Consider the following 12,801-nt stretch of genomic DNA (forward strand, 5'->3'; position numbering starts at 1 on the left):
AGGGGAGGGGGAAGGAGACTGTGCAAGACCCAGGGCAGGACAACTAAGAGTCCATCCTGAGGACCTCCTTGAGCTGCCATCTGGTTTGGTTCCCGGTGGAGGAGGAGCTTCAGGGTACCGGCTGGGATCTGCCCACTCCTCCACGGATGCAATTTTGGATCACACCGGGTCGGCAGAGATGGAGTTACAATACAGTGAGGCGGGAAGGGCCTCACTGGGGACAGAAAGACCCCATGTAACTCAAGGCACAGTGTCAGCTCAACATTCACTGACCCCTAAGCCCACTTCTTCCCTCCAACTCCCTATGGGGAGCAGTGGCCTGATTCAGTCTGCAAAGCCCAGGGGCTCCTGCATCCCAACACTCCTTTCTGGGACACATGCAAACAGGAACAGGGGTGAGTCCGAGGTGGAGCAAATGCAACCACATGTGGCACAGGCATCCCCCAAGAAAAGATGGAGTGAGCATGTGTCACTGTGACCCTAAGGGGCAATAGTGAGAAGGTCGATGATGTCCAGGCATGCACCAGGGGGGCACTGGAGACCTCCCCAAGAAAGCCAAGGAAAAGCAAAGCACACCTGGGAACCAGGAGAGGGCGTGTGCCAGAGTCCAAGCCACGTTCGGGGATACCTGCCAGAGGAGCAGAGACATTTGTGCAAAGTAAACCCCACCCCAGGCAATGCAACAACTAGGTAGCCTTGAGGCAACCTCCCCTGCACCCAACCAAAACACCCAGTCTCTTCGGTTCCCTGACATCTTTGGCAGCCAAAAGATTCAGTGGTGGGAGGCAGTCCCACCCAGGAGCAGAGGAAGCTGATGTCCCTCAAGAATGAGACAGGAAGTCAAGATGAAAGGCAAACCCCCCTTTCCAAGAAGGCAAAGGCCCACCACAGTCATCTACTGCTCATCCTAAATAAAACACACAGCCATCAAGTGGGACATGGAGACCAAAGGAGCTTCCCTATCTGAGACAGGAATGGAAGACCAGAGCTCCAGGATTATCACACATACCCAATCTAGAGAAATAGGTTTAGAGAAGAAAACAATCATTAAACAGATCTCAACAAAGTTTCAACCTGGCCGGTGTGGTGGCTCATGCCTGTAATCCAAGCACTTTGGAGGCAAAGGTGGGCGGATCACCTGAGGTTGGGAGTTCAAGACCAGCCTGACCAACATGGTGAAACCCTGTCTTTAAAAAAAAAAAAAAAGTTTCAACCTGATGAAATCAAAAGTGTTATTTGTTGAAGACATTGAGTTAGACCAAGGAGGATCTAGGCCCCTCAGATACATGGCAGACAGAGCAAGAGGGAGGACCGAGCAGAGGCCAGAGCCCAGGCAGGATACAGCACAACGCCACCACCATGAGCATCTGGGAAGAAGGAATGCCCGATGGGTGACTTGGCCAGAAAGGCCAGCGTTTGAGTAACAGAGATCCTTGCCACATCCCTTTCCCAGCTTCCTTTCCAAGCCTGTGTCACAGTGCAGCAACATTTCTCAATGAGAAAAGAGGGTGGGAGGAGTAAGAACCATCTAGAACTATCTTCTTTGACTTTAGTCTGCTCCCATCCTGCAGGAGGACAATGAGCTCCTAGAGGCTTTTGTCCCTAGGTGTGATATGCCAGTCTTGATCCTAGAAAAGAGACCACTCACGATGGGGAGGAGATTTCAACCCCTGCGGGTCTGATGCAGCTCCCCACATGGCCCAAGCTTCACAAACCCTCTCTTATTGGCTGGGTTTACATATGAGAGTGATCATCATGCCTGTGAGCTAGGCCTAGGTACATATGTCACAATCTCATCAGTGGGCAAAAACCAGAAGGGTGAGTCACATCACTTTGGTTTTGGGCCAGGGATATGTCACAATGTTCACTGTAGGCAGAACCCAGGCAGGTGAGAAACATTATGTAGGTGACTGGCCCAGTGATATGTCTCAATCTTTTCTGTAGGCAAGGCCTGGTCAGAAAGAGAGAGTCACATTGCCTCAGTGCTGGGCTTGGTGATTTGTCAGAATCCCCTTGGTAAGCAAGGCCCTGACAGGTGAGAAGAGTCATATCACCTAGAAAGTGGGCCCAGCAATATGACAAAATCCATATTTAGGGCAGTGCAAAAGTGAAAGATGAGAGTCACGTTATCCACATTAGAGGCCCAAAAATATGTTACAATGCTGCCTGTAGACAGGTCTCAGACAGAAGAAGTTAGTCATATTTCTAAGTGATTGGCTCAGAGATATATCACAATCTCTTTTAAAGACAGGTCCCAAGAAAGAGAGTCTTGTCACCTTGGTGCTTGACCCAGGTATATGTCACAATTCCAACTCTGGGTTGAGCTCAGACAAAGAGTCATTTCCCAGGTATTAAAAATGTTATATATTACAAACACCTTGGAGGATGTCCAGGGATGACAGTCACAATATCATATGCATTCCAGCTCCACTATTTCTGTGAGTTGGGTCCAAGTATGTGATTCACATTTTAAATGCTGGACTGTATTTGTGTATGAGAACTTCACCTCCACCTGTGAGCAGTGTCTGGTAGGGGAGGCACAGCCTCATAACTGTGCTGAATCTTGGGCAGAGAGTCACCATTCTACCTGTAGACAGAATCCACAAGTCACAATTCCATCATCAGACAACTTCCAAATTTGAGATTCAGAACTTCAAAAATGGGTATCCATGTGAGTGGGAAACTATTCTTACAGTTGGCTGTATTTGCCTTAAAAATTCAAAATCTCACCTGTTTTCTGTGCCCTATTATGACAATCTGTATGTACCACACAAGAACTTTATAAGATGTGCATGAGTGTCATAATTCTCTGTGACCTTTCTACAAGTAGGAGACCTGAGACCATACGGGGTGCTCTAAGTCTAGCTATGAGCATTAAAATCTCTCTTATTGGATAGGTCCATGTATAAGAATGATTATCATGCCTGTGAGCTGAACACATGCATATTTCAGAATTTAACCTGTGGGCATGAAATAGGCAGGAGAGTCACATAACTAAATGCTGGACCAGGAATATGTCAATATGCCTCCTGTGTGCAGGGCCTGGCAGGTTTGTCACATCAGCTGGTGCTGGGCTCAGCAATATGTCACAATGCCTCCTCTGGGCAAGGCCCAGGCAGAGTCACTGACTGTGACTCATCTGAGTGTCACTGTGGGCTGACTGTACATATGAGTGTGAGTTGGACCCAAGGACACCAGTAACAATCTCAACAATAATCTTACTCCATGCATACGAGCCACATTTCCACCTGTGACTGTGTTCTGGTACAGGAGTCACATCCTACAGGTGTGCTGAAACCTGGTCTTAGACATCACCTGGGTGCTGGGCCAAGCAATATGTCCCAATCCACATTTTGTACAGGATCTAGGTAGAAGGGGGAGTCACATCACCTAGGTGATGGGCCATAGATATGTCACGATGTCTCTTCTTGGCATTGCTCAGGCTGGAGAGTTGTGTCATTTGGGTGCAGACCCCAGCAATATGTCACAATCCTCACTTGGTTAAGGGCCCAAAGTCGGGGGCCGGTGAGAGCGGCACGTCTGCCAGGGTCTCTTGGCCTGCAAGAGGGTCCCAATACCTGGAAGAGAGAGTGCACGGAAGAAAAGAAAAGACAGGACAGCTGGAGTCTGGAGGGCTGGCCCTAAAACCAGCAACTTTATTGTACACTGAGTTAGTATATATATCTTTTCCTACCTCATTTTACAGGAACATTCTTTGCCCCACCTCATTTACATAAGCATTCTTAGTCCCATCTCAATTATCAGAACAGATGCCATTATCTTAATAAAGGGAAGAGAGAGCCATCCGGCTACAAGCTTAGGCAGCGGGAAAACACACAATGGGTACAATCAAGTCACGCAGGTGGGTCTCATTATCAGGGTGAGGAAACCTATAGTTAAAATGTTAATGATCTATGCAAGTCATCAGAGAGGCGATAGACCCATTAACTTTGCAAATAGCAGTCACAGGAACAAGCGTGGGACCCATCAATAGAGGGTAAACAAAGTCATAAAACTAGCCCAGAGCAGGTACTTCAAGAAACAATGCCTAGTAAAACCACACAGCCTTCACCTAGCCTTTTAGGTCAGTGGACCAGAAATAGGCTTCTGCAAACTCAAACTTCTATTAAATCTCTCTTTCACTGGTCTCGACTGCTTCCAGGGGGTGAGAAACATGTCCGGGCTCAAGCTCCATTATGGCGGGGACACCGAGTGGTCTCAATGCTGGAGCGATCCCCACAGCCCAAGACAAAGAGGAGAGTCTCTTCACCTAGGTGATGGGCCCTGGGATATGTGACAACTCCCCTGTGGGCAGAATAAGATAGTCACACCACCTTGGTGATGGGCCCAGAGATATTTCAAAATCCTCCATGAGGACAAGGCCTACGTGAGAGAATCACATTACCCAGGTCCTCAACTCAGTTACATTTTACTCTCCAATGTGTGAGCTGCACCCAGGCAGGATAGTCAAATCAGTTGGGTGCTAGACAAACGTATATGTAACAAGCACATCTGCAGAAAGTCCAAGGATGAGATTCATAATCCCTCACATGTCCCTGCTCAAGGTATGAGAGTCAACACCTCCTGTGAGCTGGGGCCAACTATGCCGGTAACAATCTCAACAGTGGTCTGAATCTGTGCATGAGAGCCAAAATCTGTGACTGTGACTCTGTCCTGTGACTGCGACTCTGCCCTGTGACTGTGTCCTGAAGCCACATCCTACAAGTGTGCTGAAACCTGGTAGGCCAGGCACGGTGGCTCATTCCTATAATCCCAGCACTTTGGAAGTCTGAGGCAGATGGATCACACAGTCAGGAGTTCAAGACCAGCCTGGCCAAGATGATAAAACTCCATCTCTACGAAAAATACAAAAATTAGCTGGGCATGGTGGTGCATGCCTGTAATCCCAACTACTCAGGATACAGAGGCAGGAGAATCACTTGAACCTGGGAGGCGGAGGTTGCCATGAGCTGAAATCATGCCATTGCACTCTAATCTGGGCAAGAAGAGCAAAACTCCATCTCAAAAAAAAAAAAAGAGAGAGAGAGAGAGAAACATGTTCTGAGAGTCACCAATGTACCTGCATACTGGATCCATGTATGAACATTACAATTCCAGCTTTCTACTGCCTTCTAGTGTGAGATTCAGAACCTCAACAATGGTCTCTGTCTGTGTCGGAAGATGACAATTTTTAATGTCTGCTGAGTGTGTATACAAGAGACACAAATTTATCAATTCACCAAAGCAGGAGAGTCACATCAGATGGATACTAAACCCAGTGATATGTCACAATGCCCACTATAGGCAGGGCACTCATAGGACAGCCTGATCATCTAGAATCATGGGCCCCATGATGACACTCTCTGTACCACCTGAAAGCTTTATACAGTATGTGTGAGTCACAACCTGTTCCAAGACTTTCATGCTGACACGGACCCAACATCTAATCAGTTATCAGTTGCCCTTAGCCCAGATATGAGAGTCAATATATCTTCTATTGGCTAGGTACAGGTATCAGAGTCATTAGGGTGCCTGTAAGTTAGGTCCTGAAATGAGTCAGTATCTCATCTGTACCTGGATCCACATATGACAGTAACAGTTCCACCCAGCAGTATGTTACAAATCCTCTGTAGACAGAAACCATGCAGGAAAAGCAGTCACATCTTCTAGGTCCTCAGCCAGCAATATGTCACAATCCTGGTGTAAGTAAGTCACAGGCAACAGAGGAAAGTCATATAACATAGGTATTGGTTTCAGTAATATGTCACCATACCCACGAAGGCCAGGGTCCAGGCAAGAGAGAAAAGTTACATCACTTTGGTTACATTCTAGGTTCTGAAATATGCCGCAGTGCATTTTGTGTGCTTGGCTCAGGCAGGAGAGAAGAATCATGTTACCTAGGTGACTGCCTGATACATACATCAATGTTGCCCCTGAGAGCCGGTCCCAGGCAGAAGAGTCGTATCACATGAGTGTGTGATCCACATATATGTACACATTTCAACTATGTGCTGGGCTTAGACAGAGCAAAACAAATCAGGTGCTAGGCAAAAGTATAAATCACAATTACCCCTGAGAGAAGGTCCAGAGATGAGATTTACAATCTTGCAAATGTCCAAAATCCAGATATGAGAGTCAACTCTTGCTGTGAGAGCCCCAACTTCATCTGTAAATATTGGCCTGGTGAGGTAGTCATGGCACCACTGGGTTGCTGAATCTTGGTCCGAGAGTCACTGTATTACCTGTGGATTATATGTACGTGTGAGAGTCAAAATTCTCACTTTCAATTACCTTTGGGTGTGAGATTCAGAACCTCAACAGTAGGCTGTGTACATTTGGGGGGTGAGATGACACTCCTTACTATTTATTTGCTGAGTCTGCATATGAGGGTGACAATCTCACCTCTGTGCTGGGCTTTGTTATGACACACTCTGTTTTACCTGAGGGCTTCACATGTTATGCTTGAGCATGTAAATCTTCTCTGAGACCTTCAGGCTATTATGGACCCACGATCTGACCCATTGCTATAAGCTCAGGCATGAGCATCAATGTTTTTTTATTGCTGGGTTTAGGAATGACAGTCATCACTATGCCTGTGAACTAAGTCCAGAAATGAGTCAGCATCCCATCTGTGACTAGATCTGCATATGATGATGGTCTCAATTTCAACAGTGAACCTCATCTGTGAGTCAGATTCAGAATCTCACCAATGGGATATGTCCATGTGTTAGGGTAAATGTTCTAACTGTTGGCTGGATGTACATATAAGAGACACAATCTCAACTTGGTGTTGGGTCCTGTTATGACATTCTCTTTACCACCCATGGACATTATATAATATGTGTGAGTGCTGTAATCCTCTGTGACTTTAGTACCAGTAAAAGACTCACAACCTTACTTGTTCTTAGCATAGCTGCAAGAGGCAACATCTCTCCTGTTGTCTGGGACCAGGTATAAGAGTAAGCACCATGCCTGTAAGCTGGGTCCAACTGTGGCCAGATCTCCATGTGACAGACAACTTAAACTGGATTGTGTCTTCATGTGAGATTCAGAACCCATTAGTGGGCTCTTTCCATGTGTGATGGTGACAATCTGTTTTTGTTTTTGAGATGGAGACTCACTCTGTCACCCAGGCAGGAGTGCTGGGGCGCAATCTTGGCTCACTGCAACCTCTGCTTCCCAGGTTTAAGCAATTCTCCTGCCTCAGCTTCCTGAGTAGCTAGGATTATAGGAGCCCACCACCACTCCCAACTAAGTTTCATATTTTTAGTGAGACAGGGTTTCACCATGTTGTTCAGGTTCATCTTGAACTCCTGACCTCAAGTGATCCACTCTCCTTGGCCTCCCAAAGTTCTGGGATTTCAGGCTTGATCCACCACGCCCAGCTGAGGGTGACAATGTTAACTGTCAGCACAGTGTTCCTATAAGAGGAACAATCTCACCTGTGCTGTGGACCCTGTTATGACAGTCTCTGTACTACCCAAGGGCTCTATACGATATGCATAAATGTAACAATCCTCTGTTACCATTGTACAAACTGGATACCCAAAACCTTACCATGCCCATAAGGCTATTGATAATAATAAAAATCTCTCTTATTGACTGGACTTATGTATAAAATCCATCATCATACCTGTGAGCTGGGCAAGGTATATGTAACAATCCACCTTGTGGACAGAAACAAGGCATCAAAGGAGAGCAACATTAACTAGATAATGGGAACCCAGATATGTCAGAATGCCCTCTGAGGGGGGACTCAGACAGAACAGTCACATTATTTGGGTGCAGAGCCCAGGAATATGTCACAGTGGGCTTCATCCATGTGACAAAGTGACAATTCTTACTGTTGGCTGTGTGTGCCTATGACAGTAACAATCTCACCTGTGTCCTAGGCCCTGTTATGGCAGTTTCTGTACCACCCAAGAAGTTTACGAAACATGCAAGTGAAAGGCTGAGAACATATGCTGGCCATTACCCATTTTACTAAGCCTAACTAGGACAGTCAAAATTTCTCCAATGGGCCATGCATGGTGGCTCACGCCTGTAATCCCAGCACTTTGGGAGGCCAAGGTGAGTAAATCACCTGATGTCGGGAGTTCAAGACTAGCCTGACCAACATGGAGAAACCCTGTCTCTACTAAGCAAATACAAAATTAGCCAAGCATGGTGACACATGCCTGTAATCCCAGCTACTCAGGGTCTGAGTCAGGAGAATCACTTAAACCAGGGAGGTGGAGGTTGTGGTGAGCCAAAATCATGCCATTTTACTCCAGCCTGGGCAACAAGAGCAAAGCTCCATTCCATTATATATCTATATATAGACTGGGTCTATGTATAAGAGTTATCATCACGCCTGTGAACTGAGCTTAAGTATATGTCACAATCTCACCTGTTGGCAAGGACTAAGCAAGAAAGTCACTCTGAATGTTAGTTTAGAAATATGTCAATATTCCTGCTATGGGCAGGGACTAGTGGGATGGTTCACATCACTTGAGTCCTAAGACCAGTAATGCATCACAATATCTACTTAAGACTGGGCTCAGGCAGGAGAGTCACAAAACCTAAGTGCTTAGCCCAGTGATATGTCACAATTTCTTGTGTAGGCAGGGCCCAGGCAGGAAAAATGAGTCACATCTTCTAGGTTCTGGGCCCAGAAATATGTCACAATCTTCTTTTAAAAGATGGCTCAGACTGGGGAAGAGAGGCATCACTTAGGTGATGGGCCCAGTGATACTTCAAATTCTCAATTGGGGCAGGGCCCAGGCAGAGAGTAGAACCACACCACCTAGTTGATGAGCCTAGAGATACATCACAATGGTCCCTGTGGGGATAGACCCCAGGGATATGTCACAATCCCCCTAAAAGCAGGGATCAGGTGGAAAAGCAGAGTCACATCACCTAGGTGATTGGCCCAGACATATGTCACAATTCCCCTGAGGGCATAACTCAGGCAGAAGAGTCACATCATCAAGGTTATTTTCCCTGGTATATTATACAAGCCAAACTATAGGCTGAGCCCAGGCAGGAGAGAAAAATTAATCAGATGCTGAGTGAGTGTATATTTCACAAGCACAACTGCAGAAGGTCTAGGGATAAGATTCACAATACCACACATTTCCTGGCTCCAGGTATTAAAGTCAACACCTCCTGTGAGCTGGGCCCAAGGGTGTGAGTCACAATCTCAACAGTGACCCAAATCCATGCATGAGAGCTCAATCCCCACCTACAGACAGTGTCTCACAAGTGCAATCACAGTCTCACAGAGATGCTGAACCTTGGTTCATAAGTCACTATCCTACCTGTGGTTCAGATCCACAAATAAGAATCAAAATTTTAACTTTCAGCTGGCTTTTGGTGTGAAACTCAGAACCTCAACAGTGGGCTATGTCCATGTGGGAGGGTGACAATTCTTACCATCATCTGTGTGTGCATACAAGAGTCACAATTTCACTTCCTTGCTGGGCTTCATTATTGACACTCTGTATCACCGAGGGCTGTGTATGGTATGCCAGAAAGTCACAATTCTCTCCTGTTATTTGATCTTTCCCATTACCCTAAGCCCAGGCACTACAGTCAACACCTCTCTCATTGGATCAACTGGTTTGAGGTATGAGAGTCATCACCATGCCTGGAATTACAGTCTAGAAATGAGTCACTATCCCACCTGTTGCCAGATGTACATACAACAGGCCCAATTTAAACTGTGGACTACATCAGTAAATGAGATTCAGGATCTTACTAGTCAGCTCTGTTTATGTGTGTGGATGACAATTTTAACTGTCTGCAGGCTGTGCATACAGGAATCACAATCTCAACCTTGGGGTGGGCACTGTTATAACACTCTTTGTAGAAACCAAGCATTATACTATATTAGTGAGTGTCATAATTTTCTGTAACCTTTGTACAAGTAAGAAACTGAGGTCCATACTTGTTGCTGTAAACCAAGCTTTGAGGGTCACCATCTCTTCTATTGGCTAGATCTAGGTATGAGAGTCATCACCATGCCTGTGAGCTGAGTTCAGAAATGACACATCAACCCACCTGTGGCCAGATCCATATATGGCAGTCAAATTTCCAACTGTGGACTGTGACTGCCTGAGGTTCAAGACCTCATCAGCAGGCTCTGTCCATGTGTGAGGGTGAAAGTCCTAATTGTTGTCTGGGCTTATGAGACTCACAATCTCACCTACATGGTGCACCTTGTTATGACAATCTGTACCACCAAGGGGTATTATAAAATGTGTTAGTGTCACTATCTTCTGTGATCTTTTGACCAAGAATGAGACCCTGGACCCGATTCATGTCCCTAAGTCTAGCAAAGAGAATGAAAATCTTCCCTTTTGATTGGATTTATGTCTGAGAGTCATCATCATGCTAGTGAGCTGGGCCTAGGTATATGTCACAATCCCCTCTGTGGGACTGGACCAGAGAGGAGAGTCACATCACCTGAGTGGTGAGCCAGAGATAGGTCAGTATCTCCCTGTGGGCAGGACCCTGGCACAAAAGAAAAGTCACACCACCTGGGTGCTATGCCAAGTGATATGTCACATGTCTTATGTGGGCGGTGCCTAGGCAGGAGTGGATTGTCACACAATCTAAATGATGCACTCAGCGATATTAACAATGTTCACTCTAGGCAAGGTCAAGACAGGAGAGTCACATCACTTGGGTGCAAGCCCCAGCAATATGTCACAATTCTCACTGAAAGTAAGACCAGAGCAGAATAAACACAGGCCATCATGTTGTTGATGGGCCCAGGAATATGTCAAAATTATTCTTAAGAAAAGAGCCAAGACAGGTGAGTCGCATCATTAAGGTGCTTGGCCCAAGTGTATTCCACAGTTCTCTTTGTTGTCTTTACCCAGGATTTATAGTCAAATCACTCAGTTGCTGGGCAAAGATATATGTTACAATCACAGCTGTGGGAAAGTTCAGGGGTAAAATTTACCATCCCACGCATGTCCCAACCCCAGGTATGAGAGTAAAGACCTCCCAGGAGTTGGTTTCCAGCATGCAAGTCGCAGTCTTAATGGCGGACTGGATTCCTGCATGAGAGTTCCAAGCCCCACCTACAGACTGTGTCTTGGCATGGGTGTAATAGAATTACAGGTGTGCCTTGACTGCCCGAGCTCAAGCAATCTTCCCACCCCACCTCCAGAGTAGTTGGGACTGTAGGCACACATCACCACATCTGACCAACGTTTTATATTTTGTAGAGATGGGGGTCTCACTATGCTGCCCAAGCTGGTTTCAAACTCTTGGGATTAAGCAATTCTGCCACCTTGGCCTCCCAAAGTGCTGAGTTTACAGGCGAGCGCCCCGTGCCCCGCTGGGATGTCATCTTTAGCAGCCACCCAGAGGCCTCCCATGGCAGAGTGCTCCCTGGTGGGCTGATAAAGGAGGGCAAAGGAGGAGCAGTGGAGCAGCACGAGCTGGGCTTCAGATTACAACAAATACTTGGATGGAAGCACATACACTTCGGTTTATGCAGCCTAAACATCTACTGAACCTGAGGAAGGGGAAATCCTCCCACAACCTGACGGAAAGAAGAGTTAGAGGGCTGCTAAGGAGTCTGAGGGATGAGGAAGGAGCTGAGGGGCCGGAGGAGATCCACCCCTCCTGCTGGAGGCTGGAGAAGGAGACCATGACCCAGGGACATATTTGTACCTGTCAGGATGGAGAAATAACACAGGGTTACCCACCTTCTTAGGATCCCCGTTTCTCCCTGGTTTAGAGGCAGAGATAAGGGGATGGATCAGAGGAAGATGGAGGAAAAGGGCCCCAGAGGAAAGCAGCCTGGCTGGAGCTCCGTGAGGGAGGGGCAGAGGTGTGAAGGGGTTGAAGGTCCTGCCCGTCCTGGGGGAATGAGGTCTCTGGAAGAGGGAGAGCCAGAAACGTGGAGGCAGACGCTCGAAGTACGCGGCAGGCGTTCATTCCACCCTAGGATCTCCCAGACGAGGGTCTGCGGCGCCCACGAACCTTATTCTTATCCTCTTTTCCCCTAACAACCCTCTTCCTCATCCTACCCTTTCGATGTCCACCCTGTCGGAGTCCCCCGAAGGGCTCTCTTTGCTCCCTGCAGACCTGGGCGCCATCCCTCGCTTCCACCCGCTGCGAGTCGTGCCGCTGGCTCCTCCCTTTGTCCCTCTCAGTGTTTCTCGTGACCGACCCTCCATGCCTCCTCTTTCCCAAACCCATGGGCCCCCTCTAGCTCTCCCCGTGGTCCTCGTTTAAGTTCGCTCTTTGATCCCTACTCTCCCCTTCCCTGAAAGAACCTCTTCTCTTTCTCTGATTCTAACGGCTTCCCCATTTCCCAGTCTCAGGCTTCCTCAGTTTCCCTCTTCCACTCAGGCTCCTGCGCAAGGTTCCGTGGCCCCGCCCCTAGCTGCCCGTCCCACCTCGGGCCCCGCCCCTCGCTGCCCGTCCCACCTCGGGCACCGCCCCCTCTGTCCCTCCCACCTCGGGTCTCCGCTCCTCTCTGCTCCTCCACCTCGGGACACCAGCAGTCCCGCCCCTCGCACCCTCCGAGCCACCGGGAGCCAGTGAGGCCGGCCCAAGAGCCACGAGGCGGAAGGCGCTGGGATGGAGGCTGGAAGCTGGAGCCCGGTATCTGAGTTCGACAGTTCATTCCGCCCACCGGCAACATTGTACCCTGATGGTGGTGGTGATCATCCCTGCGCTGTGGAGCGCGGGAGGCCAGACAGCCACCTGTGAGATGCGGGCCACCTGCTGCGTGGTGTGCCACTCCTAACCTGCGGAGGGACCGGTACTGCATGTGGTCGGATATGCTGAGGGAGTAGA

This window comes from Aotus nancymaae, unplaced genomic scaffold (assembly GCF_030222135.1).
Source record: "Aotus nancymaae isolate 86718 unplaced genomic scaffold, 86718_ANA_hifiasm-v0.15.2.pri h1tg000049l, whole genome shotgun sequence".
NCBI lineage: Eukaryota > Metazoa > Chordata > Mammalia > Primates > Aotidae > Aotus > Aotus nancymaae.